General features: G+C 38.6%; 1 long non-coding RNA gene across 1 annotated transcript; it reads left to right on the top strand.

The window, feature by feature from the left end:
* Window positions 1–212: 212 nt before the first annotated feature.
* Window positions 213–6,712, top strand: LOC116269154. Its single transcript, XR_004176535.1, has 3 exons — window positions 213–1,108; window positions 2,213–2,254; window positions 3,664–6,712. It is a non-coding gene; the product is annotated as an uncharacterized LOC116269154 (long non-coding RNA).
* Window positions 6,713–10,139: the final 3,427 nt, after the last annotated feature.

The raw sequence follows: 10,139 nt of genomic DNA, 5'->3' as shown, positions 1-10,139 counted from the left end.
GAGGAGTAGAGGTGTGATAAGTTAAGATGCATATATATACAAAACAATCTAAAAAAAGAAAGAAAGAAAGAAAAGAAAAGAAAGAAAAGAAAAAAAAAGAAAGAAAGAAGGAAAATATAGCTAATGAGCCAGCAAAGGACATATATGGGTCTCGCTCCGGCTCGTCGCTCCCAAAACCCTCAATCCAAAACAAGGGAGAAAATGAGGAAAAATATTTCAAGATTTGAAAGCCATCCAAGGGTCATATGAGGCTGACTCTTTCCAGGATAGTTTAGAAGGCCTTTTTCCCTTACTTTACAATATCATAATTCTTTTTTCAGCTATAAATTTGTGCTCTATAGTGAAGTCAACAGTCAATAATCAGATTTCGGGACAATAATAAAAAATGGAAAGAACCTTCAATTACTGCATAGTAAAACATTTGTTCTCAAACTGAAATATATCCTGTGAAAAACTGTTCAGATATCCATGTGTCTGTAGCAAGCTGAACACAGGGCACACTCACAAGAGTACACATCTGATAGAGGATGTAGACATACTCTGGTGGGAGAGTATCAGTTCAAGAAGCCTTTAGTGAGCAACTGCTTTATGCTTGCCGCTAAATTCATCCCGCAGGGATGACAGGAGCTCATTTAAGCCTGAGCTGTCCTATGCATTCATTACCAGCTGCAGATAATAGAGGATCTGAAGCTTGATTGGAAAGTCAGTATTTTAGTTAATGAGAAAACTTTTCCATAAATCTAAGATGATAAGACACAGGTTAGGGTCAGAAATAAATCAGGCCGGAGTCAGGACACAAACCAGCAAATACAGTCACAATGTCCAGGGGAAAGAAACTAAGGAAACAGTATGGGCTAGTCAGCTGATTTCTTTTCCTCGCTTCTTTAACACCTTCACTAATCTTCTCTGAATTTGTCCTTCTTTGGGAATACAGTGGGCCAGTGTGACTGGCTGAGAACAGCTCACTTATTTTGCGGTGCGTGCCAACAGGCCCACCTGTCTGGAGGAATTCTAACAGTTGAATCTCTCCCGATGTGCACCAGACCCCCTCAGTAGTAGCCACATGAAATGCTCTATCTTACCAGGGACTCTTCTCAGCACTCCGCAGGTTGTTGATGAAACAAAAACCAGAACAACGCAATCTAGTTAATATGGAAGTTACTCTCATGATCCCTGGAACTATTAGTACTATTCGGGGTATTCTTCACTCTTAAAAAAGACCTAGAGGCCGGGCGCGGTGGCTCACGCCTGTAATTCCGGCACTCTGGGAGGCCTAGGCGGGTGGATCACGAGGTCAGGAAATCGAGACCATCCTGGCTGACACGGTGAAACTCCGTCTCTACTAAAAATACAAAAAATTAGCCGCGCGAGGTGGCGGACGCCTGTAGTCCCAGCTACTCGGGAGGCTGAGGCAGGAGAATGGCGTGAACCCGGAAAATGGCGTAAACCCGGGAGGCGGAGCTTGCAGTGAGCTGAGATCCCGCCACTGCACTCCAGCCTGGGCGACAGAGCGAGACTCTGTCTCAAAAAAAAATAAAATAAATTTTTAAAAAAGACACAAGAAAGCAATGTCCCTCTTGTTCCCCTAGCATTGAGAATGAAGTCCACGCCTAGAGAGGGTAGAGCCAAGAGAATTTTGAAGAGCCAGGGTCTTCATTTATCCTGCCTGAAGAGTGCCCTGCCGATAGACTTCTTTTTGTATGCTATAAGCCATTGGTTCCTGCGCCAGTTGAATAAAATTTATCTGATACCTGCAGCCAAAAGCATTCTAACTGATACAATTTTTCAGGCAATTTATTTCACAAACAAATAAAATAAACCTAGGAGGTAAAGTGACTTAACCAAGGCCATAAAGCTAATTAAGAGTGTTGGGGCCAAAGGAACTTCCCCTTCACCCTCTGAAGGTTAACTGCATAATCGACTCACAATAAGGCAGATTAGTAAGAGAAAAGGCTTTACAAATGTATTACTACCAAGTGAATGGGGAGAAAAAGAGTCATTACGCAGTTTCCAGTGGGGTACAGAGACCCACATATCCTACTTCTTAGAGGAAGGGGAAATGGGGACGGGTGGATGACGTTAGGGGAATCATAAATGATGTTTAAGGGAAGTCAGTGGTCTGGGGCAAAGTCTGTTGGGATCGTAGAGCGGATGATGGTTTATGCCAAAAGTCTTTCCAGGTGTGTTGATACACTTCTGTCTTCCTTCCTAGGATATGGGTTCAATCAATGAAAACTCAGGGAAGAAACCAGAGGTAATTGTTTTTTTCTTTGGGAAGTCTGGACTTTAGACAGATAAGGGAATTTCAGAGAACAATTTTACCTGTGCTTAGGGAGAGATGGTGATGGGGCAGAGGGGACGCCAGAGAGACCTTGAGGCCTCTTCTTCTGTTCGGCATGTACAAAGCATCATACTCTGGGGTATTGGTTTCTGAGTCCCCACAACAGCAAAGTCAGGGCTAGACTAGCCATCCATTGTGTACTGAGCAGTTGCATGCTATACTCCAAGTATTACTGTATCAAATATAGGTGCACTCACATATCTGTTATTAATATGTGATCTATAATTATTAATCTATAATTAATATTAATTATATTAATGTTATTAATATTAATCTATAATAATCACTTTTACCCAAAGAAATTAGCATCACCACTACTTCCTTTGTCATTTGTTTTACCTGACTTTCTAAGACTGACTTTATTCAGATAATCTTTATAATATAGTCTTTATAATATGCACTTGCAAGTGTGATATTCAAAATATTCAGCAGTTGAGATGGCAGGAAACCCATACAATCAAGAATGAATACTGGCTGTACTGCAAGGACAGGGTTCTACAGGCCCTTGTTTGCCAGCCCTTACTCTTTCAATTGCTGGAACAGGGGGATGTCCTGGGATCCCCAGAAAGAGAATAGGTGCCAGGAAAGTTCACTGTGGGGGAAAGTTGTTCAATATCTTAAAAAACTAGTTTGACTGGCCACCGCATGCCGAATGGCTCTCAGTGCTGCGTTTCATACAATGTAGTACTTAATAAGCTTGGGTGTGTTTGTCTCATCCTCTCCTCCACATAGACTACAAATTCTTTGGGAACAGGATAAGATCTCACATTGTCAGATTTGCTCTGTATTACCAATAATACTTAGTGCCTAGGAGTTCAATAATTAAGGAATAATCTAATATTAATGAAAATGACCAAAATACTAAAATAGGCACGAAAGAATATCCCATTCTCTAGTCTCATTATGCATCCTACTAATGTTTATTAAGGGACACTAAGTCCTAGGCAGAGAACTGGGTTTTAGAGATAAGGAGGAAAGTAGTTATAGAACCTCATGAAAACTGTAAGGTTTACGTTTTAAAGGACTCAGATCTTATCTAAGAATTTTGAAAAAACAGCTGGTATGTATGAGAGCAAAGGCCCAGAAACACAGAGAAGGGCCTTTGGAAAGTACAAATTTTAGAAAGCTGAGGGTTCCTAAGTCGTCGTGTTCTGTCTCTCTTCAAGGTCACTAAGCTTCCCATCAGGAAACTAATGATTTCCTCATCACCATCTTTGTTCTTTCTGTAGTATTTGACACTAGTGACCACCACCTTGATATTATTCTTCCTACATCTCTAACCACTTCACTGATGCTTTTATTGGCTCCTCTTCTCTTTCTAGGCCTGAAAAAAGGACGTTTCCCAGAATTTTATTGTAAGCCCCTTACCTTGTGGATGCATTCTCTCCTTTGAAGACCCAACCACCACTCCAACAGCAATTATCAGAGCTGGCAGTTGGCTTCCAAATTTCAAATCTTCATTGTTCTCCTCCCCTCTAACTAGTCTATGCATCCCTTCAGCAACTCCAAACTAACTCTCTGCCTGACTCACCCACTTCTGGTCATGGCACCACCACCCTTCATGTTATCCTGTTTTGTACCCTGAAATCACATTTGATTCTCGTCTCACTCCCTCATCAGCCTAGCAAAGTGGAACACACCTGAGATCTGGAGTCAGGAAGACCTGAGTTCAAATCTAGTCACCAGTTACTAGCCAGGTGAATCTGGGTATGGTCATTAACACTGCAGCTCCAAATCCATCAATTATTCAGTGGTGACAACATTTCCCAGCTGTGAGAATTAAATAAAAGCATGTGTATAAAATATCTGATATGTAGCAGGTGTTTCCCTTAAACTTCTCCATAAAATTAATTGTTCTACGTAAATGACACTGCCTACATCTTTCAAATCGACATCAAATATTTGTTTTACATTTTTCTCAGTGGAGATATTTCACCTTACTGAGCCTTAAAGAATTTTGTTTGCGCTCATCTCATAGCATTAACCCCATTTTGAAATTATTGGTACTTAACATCACAAGCTGAATTTTTGGGATTTTTCAAATTTGCTCTGCCCAGTATGGTAACTATTCAAATTTAAATTTGTGACTATTCAAATGTAAATGTAAATGAACTAAAATTAAACTTTATTTGAAACTAAATTATTCAGTTACACTGGCCACATTTCAGGTGCTCAAATAACTACATGTGGCTAGTGGCTACTATAACACAGTATACTAATGAATGTTACAGAGAATTATAGAACATTTCTGTCATCTAGATGTTTAACTTCCCTGTGATGGTCAAAACTGTATCTCTGTATATTATTTATTTTTGTATCCTCTGTCATCCATTGTACTTGGTGGGAGCTTTAAAAAGTACATATTGTACAAATAAGTAAATGAATAGATATCCAAAAGGTGCTTCTTAAAATCTCTGATATTATGCACTATTGATTCTGAGTCAATAACTACATTGTGTTTACATTCTTCTGAAGAGGATCACGGCACAGCCTCCTCAGTTACCTGCCCAACACATCTCTCCAATGCAGATTTAGCCTCACCAGGCTGGTTCTAGACTTTTTGAAGAAGAATGGAAAGAAAGAAAGTAAATACAACACAAAATATTCAGGAGTAGGTGGGGAACATTTAGAGGGCAGCAGTTTAGAGCTTGCTCAAGTATGTAAGGGTAATACATTGTTAAAAAAGAAAAACTGGGCATTTTAACAAATATTGCAAGTACTTATATGCCACTTTCCTCGTGTGGAAGAAATAGAAGTAAAGACTTGAGATACTGGGATTGTCCATTATCACATGGACTTTGCTTTCTTAACTATTAATATAATGCTCTTATAGGACTGAAACCATATTGATCATGATTTTGTAAGTATTATAATTACATATCACCATATTGCAATATTTTTTCTTCATTTGCAAAGATGTTCTATTATATGACTTCTATTTCACATAATATTACATTTGCTCACAGTGGCCTTTTCATAATAAAAAAAAGTCTAGAATTATATTGGATAAAAATGTATGATGTACCCCCAAAATGTATACAACTACCCCCAAAATATATACAACTACTATGTAACCACAAAAATCTAAAATTTAAATTTAAAATTTTGAATAAAAATAGATGACTTTTTCATTTTCACACTGTGGTTATTCATAGACAATCCTAAGAACCAATGTAAAGTCATATAAACATCCACAACATGATATTGATTAACATTGGCCATCAGAATTTCTAGAAAAGGAATAGACTCCTCTCACAGCAGGCTGACACAGGTGCATTCTCTAAGAGGGGCATGAGGAATACAGCCCCTTGACTCCTTCTGACATTAATGGGCATCCCACAGCCAGATCTTTGTGCCCTGCCTTGAGAATTTACCCAACTGTAAAATTACATTCTACATAGTTTCATGTGGGAAGATGACGCATGTCACTCCTGGAAACCATCACATGTTCCCTATAAATTATTTGGCTAAGCAGCTCTTGCCATGGGTAGTCAGTTTCAGCCTTAAAATTCTTTTACCTTTACCTCAACTGCCTAAGAATGGCAAAGAAAGGTATTTTCACTGTTGCACAATCTATAACACGAAGTCCAAGAAAACACTGAATTACTGTTGCCTCAGGATTTTTTTTTTTGTAGTAAGAGACTTGCAGTATTATTTTACCTGATACAAAGTCAATCATTAGCAAGTACTTTGACAGCCTCTAACTGAACAGGTTACTGGGCCAGATACGTTAAATGCTCCTTATGACACCATAAATATTTTACATAGTTAATTCCTCTTTGTTTGGCTTTTTCACTTAGGTTTAGGATGATGCTAATCAATCATATGGTTTTCACAATCAATTTTCAATTAATGCAGTATAGCTTCAATTAAAATACGTGATAAGAGTAAAAACAATGTGTTCTGACAATTTGTGCAGCTGTGAATTCCTTCTTTATTATAACGAAGTATACTGAAATCTCAGGTTTATTTTTACTTTCTTAAAATTTTCATTTTCCAATCATTGTGACAGGACAACTGTGTTCTTTCCACCAAACTACTGCCAGTAACTAGTTGATGACTCAGTTAACTTTTTAAATGTATATTTCTCTGCAACTACAAAATAAATATAGTACTAAATTATTTCACAAGTTTCCTGGAAGAACTTAACAAGATAATGTATAAGAAAGTACCTAACACAAGATCTAGTGGATGGAAAGTGTAGTAGACATTGATTAAGTTTTAATTCAGCACATATTCAATATGTATAGAGAAAATCTACCAGTCAAATTCATCTTATTCCTTCTCAAATTCCACTACCTTTCACCTTCACAATTAGTATTTGTAAGTATTCTACTATTCTCTCGATGCTTTCCTTTGTTCGTTTGGTTGTATATTTATTACAATTTTGACATACATAAGATGACATTTCTTTTTTTATATATGCTTTAAGTTCTAGGGTACATGTGCACAACGTGCAGGTTTGTTACATATGTCCCATGTTGGTGTGCTGCACCCATTAACTCATCATTTACATTAGGTATATCTCCTAATGCTATCCCTCCCCCCTGCCCCCACCCCATGACAGGCCCTGGTGTGGGATATTCCCCACCCTGTGTCTAAGTGTTCTCATTGTTCAATTCCCACCTATGAGTGAGAACATACAGTGTTTGGTTTTCTGTTCTTGCGATAGTTTGCTGAGAACGATGGTTTCCAGCTGCCTCCATGTCCCTACAAAGGACATGAACTCATCCTTTTTTTATGGCTGCATAGCATTCCATGGTATATATGTGCCACATTTTCTTAATCCAGTCTGTCATTGATGGACATTTGGGTTGATTCCAAGTCTTTGCTATTGTGAATAGTGCCGCAATAAACATATGTGTGCATGTGTCTTTATAGCAGCATGATTTATAATCTTTTGGGTATATACCCAGTAATGGGATGGCTGGGTCAAATGGTGTTTCTACTTCTAGATCCTTGAGAAATCACCACACTGTCTCTTCCACAATGATTGAACTAGTTTACAGTCCCACCAACAGTGTAAAAGTGTTCCTATTTCTCCACATCCTCTCCAGCACCCGTTATTTCCTGACTTTTTAATGATCGCCATTCTAACTGGTGTGAGATGCTATCTGATTGTGGTTTTGATTTGCATTTCTCTGACGGCGAGTGATGATGAGCATTTTTTCATGTGTCTGTTGGCTGCATAAATGTCTTCTTTTGAGAAGTGTCTGTTCATATCCTTTGTCCATTTTTTGATGGGGTTGTTTGTTTCTTTTCTTGTAAATTTGTTTGAGTTCTTTGTAGGTTCTGAATATTAGCCCTTTGCCAGATGAGTAGATTGCAAAAATTTTCTCGCATTCTGTAGGTTGTTTGTTCACTCTGATGGTAGTTTCTTTTGCTGTGCAGAAGCTCTTTAGTTTAATTAGATCCCATTTGTCAAGTTTGGCTTTTGTTGCCATTGCTTTTGGTGTTTTAGTCATGAAGTCCTTGCCCATGCTTATGTCCTGAATGGTATTGCCTAGGTTTTTCTTCCAGGGTGTTTATGGTTTTAGGTCTAACATTTAAGTCTTTAATCCATCTTGAATTAATTTTTATATAAGGTATAAGGAAGGGATCTAGTTTCAGCTTTCTACATATGGCTAGCCAGTTTTCCCAGCACCATTTATTAAATAGGGAATCCTTTCCCCATTCCTTGTTTTTGTCAGGTTTGTCAAAGATCAGATGGTTGTAGATGTGTGGTATTATTTCTGAGGGCTCTGTTCTGTTCCATTTGTCATATCTCTGTTTTGGTACCAGTACCATGCTGTTTTGGTTACTGTAGCCTTGTAGTATAGTTTGAAGTCAGGTAGTGTGATGCCTACAGTTTTGTTCTTTTGGCTTAGGATTGTCTTGGCAATGTGGGCTCTTTTTTGGTTCCATATGAACTTTAAAGTAGTTTTTTTCCCAATTTTGTGAAGAAAGTCATTGGTAACTTGACGGGGATGGCATTGAATCTATAAATTACCTTGGGCAGTGTGGCCATTTTCACAATATTGATTCTTCCTATCCATGAGCATGGAATGTTCTTCTCTTTGTTTGTGTCCTCTTTGATTTCATTGAGCAGTGGTTTGTAGTTCTCCTTGAAGACGTCCTTCACATCCCTTATTTCTACAGAAAACATTAAACATAAAAGCTAAGATTTGACATCTTATCAGCTTTTAGAAAAATTGTGAAATTCATTTAACTATCTCCATGTCCACAATGAATAAACTTAAAGTGAACAGCGGTGAGATGCTAGAAAAGTGACCTCTCAGGAAAAAGGCAGAGATGTATCACCCTCCAAAGCAAGACCTTCAAGAGTAGTTTGGTATGATCTGTAGTGGAGCTAAATTTCTTTGGCTTCATTGGCAGAAGCACTGGTTTCTCATGTTATTTGTTCAACCTAACTATAAATGGGAAAATCTGATTCTGTTTCATATGGTACCTAAAATTCTGAAATGGGGATGGGAAGGCAGAGTATGATTATCTGCAAAGGATATTTATTAAGGAAACATCACAAGATACTTTCAAGACCTAATAGAGGACTAGTCTTTAGCACATAGAAGTTGCTCAGTAAATAAGTGTTGAATAATGAATGAAGCAAGAGCCAAGTGTTACATGTTATCTTTTTTATCTCATAGCACTCAGTGAAATATAAGTACGGAAGGGGTGCTCAACAAATACTTGCTGAATTGAATGTAAATTTTGTTGAGCAAACCATATTCCTTGAGTTATTCTTTTTGAACCCTTAGGTTGCTCCCTTAGGTCAATTCCACTGAGCTACTATTAAGATCTTGAATTCAAAATTTGTCTGGAGGAACTGGGAAAGGCATATCAATTCATAAATATCAGTTTTATCACTTGAAACTGAAGCCCAATTCTAAGACACTTTTTTTATACTAATTTTCTTTCCTTGACAAATATTTAATAGAACCCTTCAACTTACTCCCCATCTGTGATATTTTGAAATACATAGTTGTTCTATCACCCTATTTCCTGGCATACAACTCCTAAAATCCTTAGAACTTCCATGGCAATGTCTTTTTGTATCATCATGACTGACAACTGGCAGCCCCTAGGTGGCATCGGGATGGAGGCTCATCACCTGAATGACCAAGGCAGGATTAGAAGCTTGGGACTCAGCCCCATGACCCAACCTGTAGGGAGGGTAGAGGGACTAAAGTTAAATTTATCACCAGTGGCCAATTATTTCATCGATCATGCCTAGTAATGAAACCTCCACAAAAATTCAAAAGGGTTTGGAGAGCTTCCGGATAGCTGAACATGTGGAGGCTTACTGGAAGGTGAACAATAATTTATCCATGTGTCAGGAGACTGGCACATCCCAGCTCCTTGGGCACAGAAGCTCCTACGTAGGAGCACTTCCAAATGTGGCCCTATGTATCTCTTCACCTGGCTGTTTATTTATATCCTTTAAAATAATATTTGTAATAAATGGGTAAACCTAAGTAAGGATTTCCCTGAGTTCTATGACCTATGTAGCAAATTAATCGAACCCAAAAGAGGAGCTCATAGGAATCCCAACTTGTAGCCATTTGGTAAGAAGTTCTGGAGGCCCAGACTTGTGATGGATGGGAAGGAGGGGGCAGTCTTGTGGAACTGGCCCTCTACTTGTGGTTTCTGAGGCTATCTTCAGGTAGATAGCCTCAGAGTTGAATTGAATTGGAGGATACCAGCTGGTGTCCACTGCAGAACTGATTGCTTGCTTAGTGTGTGGGGAGGAACCCCGCATGTTTGGCCACAGACATCTTCTGTGTTTATTGTTGTTGAGTGA

The sequence above is a fragment of the Papio anubis genome, chromosome 10, assembly GCF_008728515.1.
Source record: "Papio anubis isolate 15944 chromosome 10, Panubis1.0, whole genome shotgun sequence".
NCBI lineage: Eukaryota > Metazoa > Chordata > Mammalia > Primates > Cercopithecidae > Papio > Papio anubis.
Note: the sequence above shows the minus strand (reverse complement) of the source record. Positions and strands in the feature narration are given on the sequence as shown.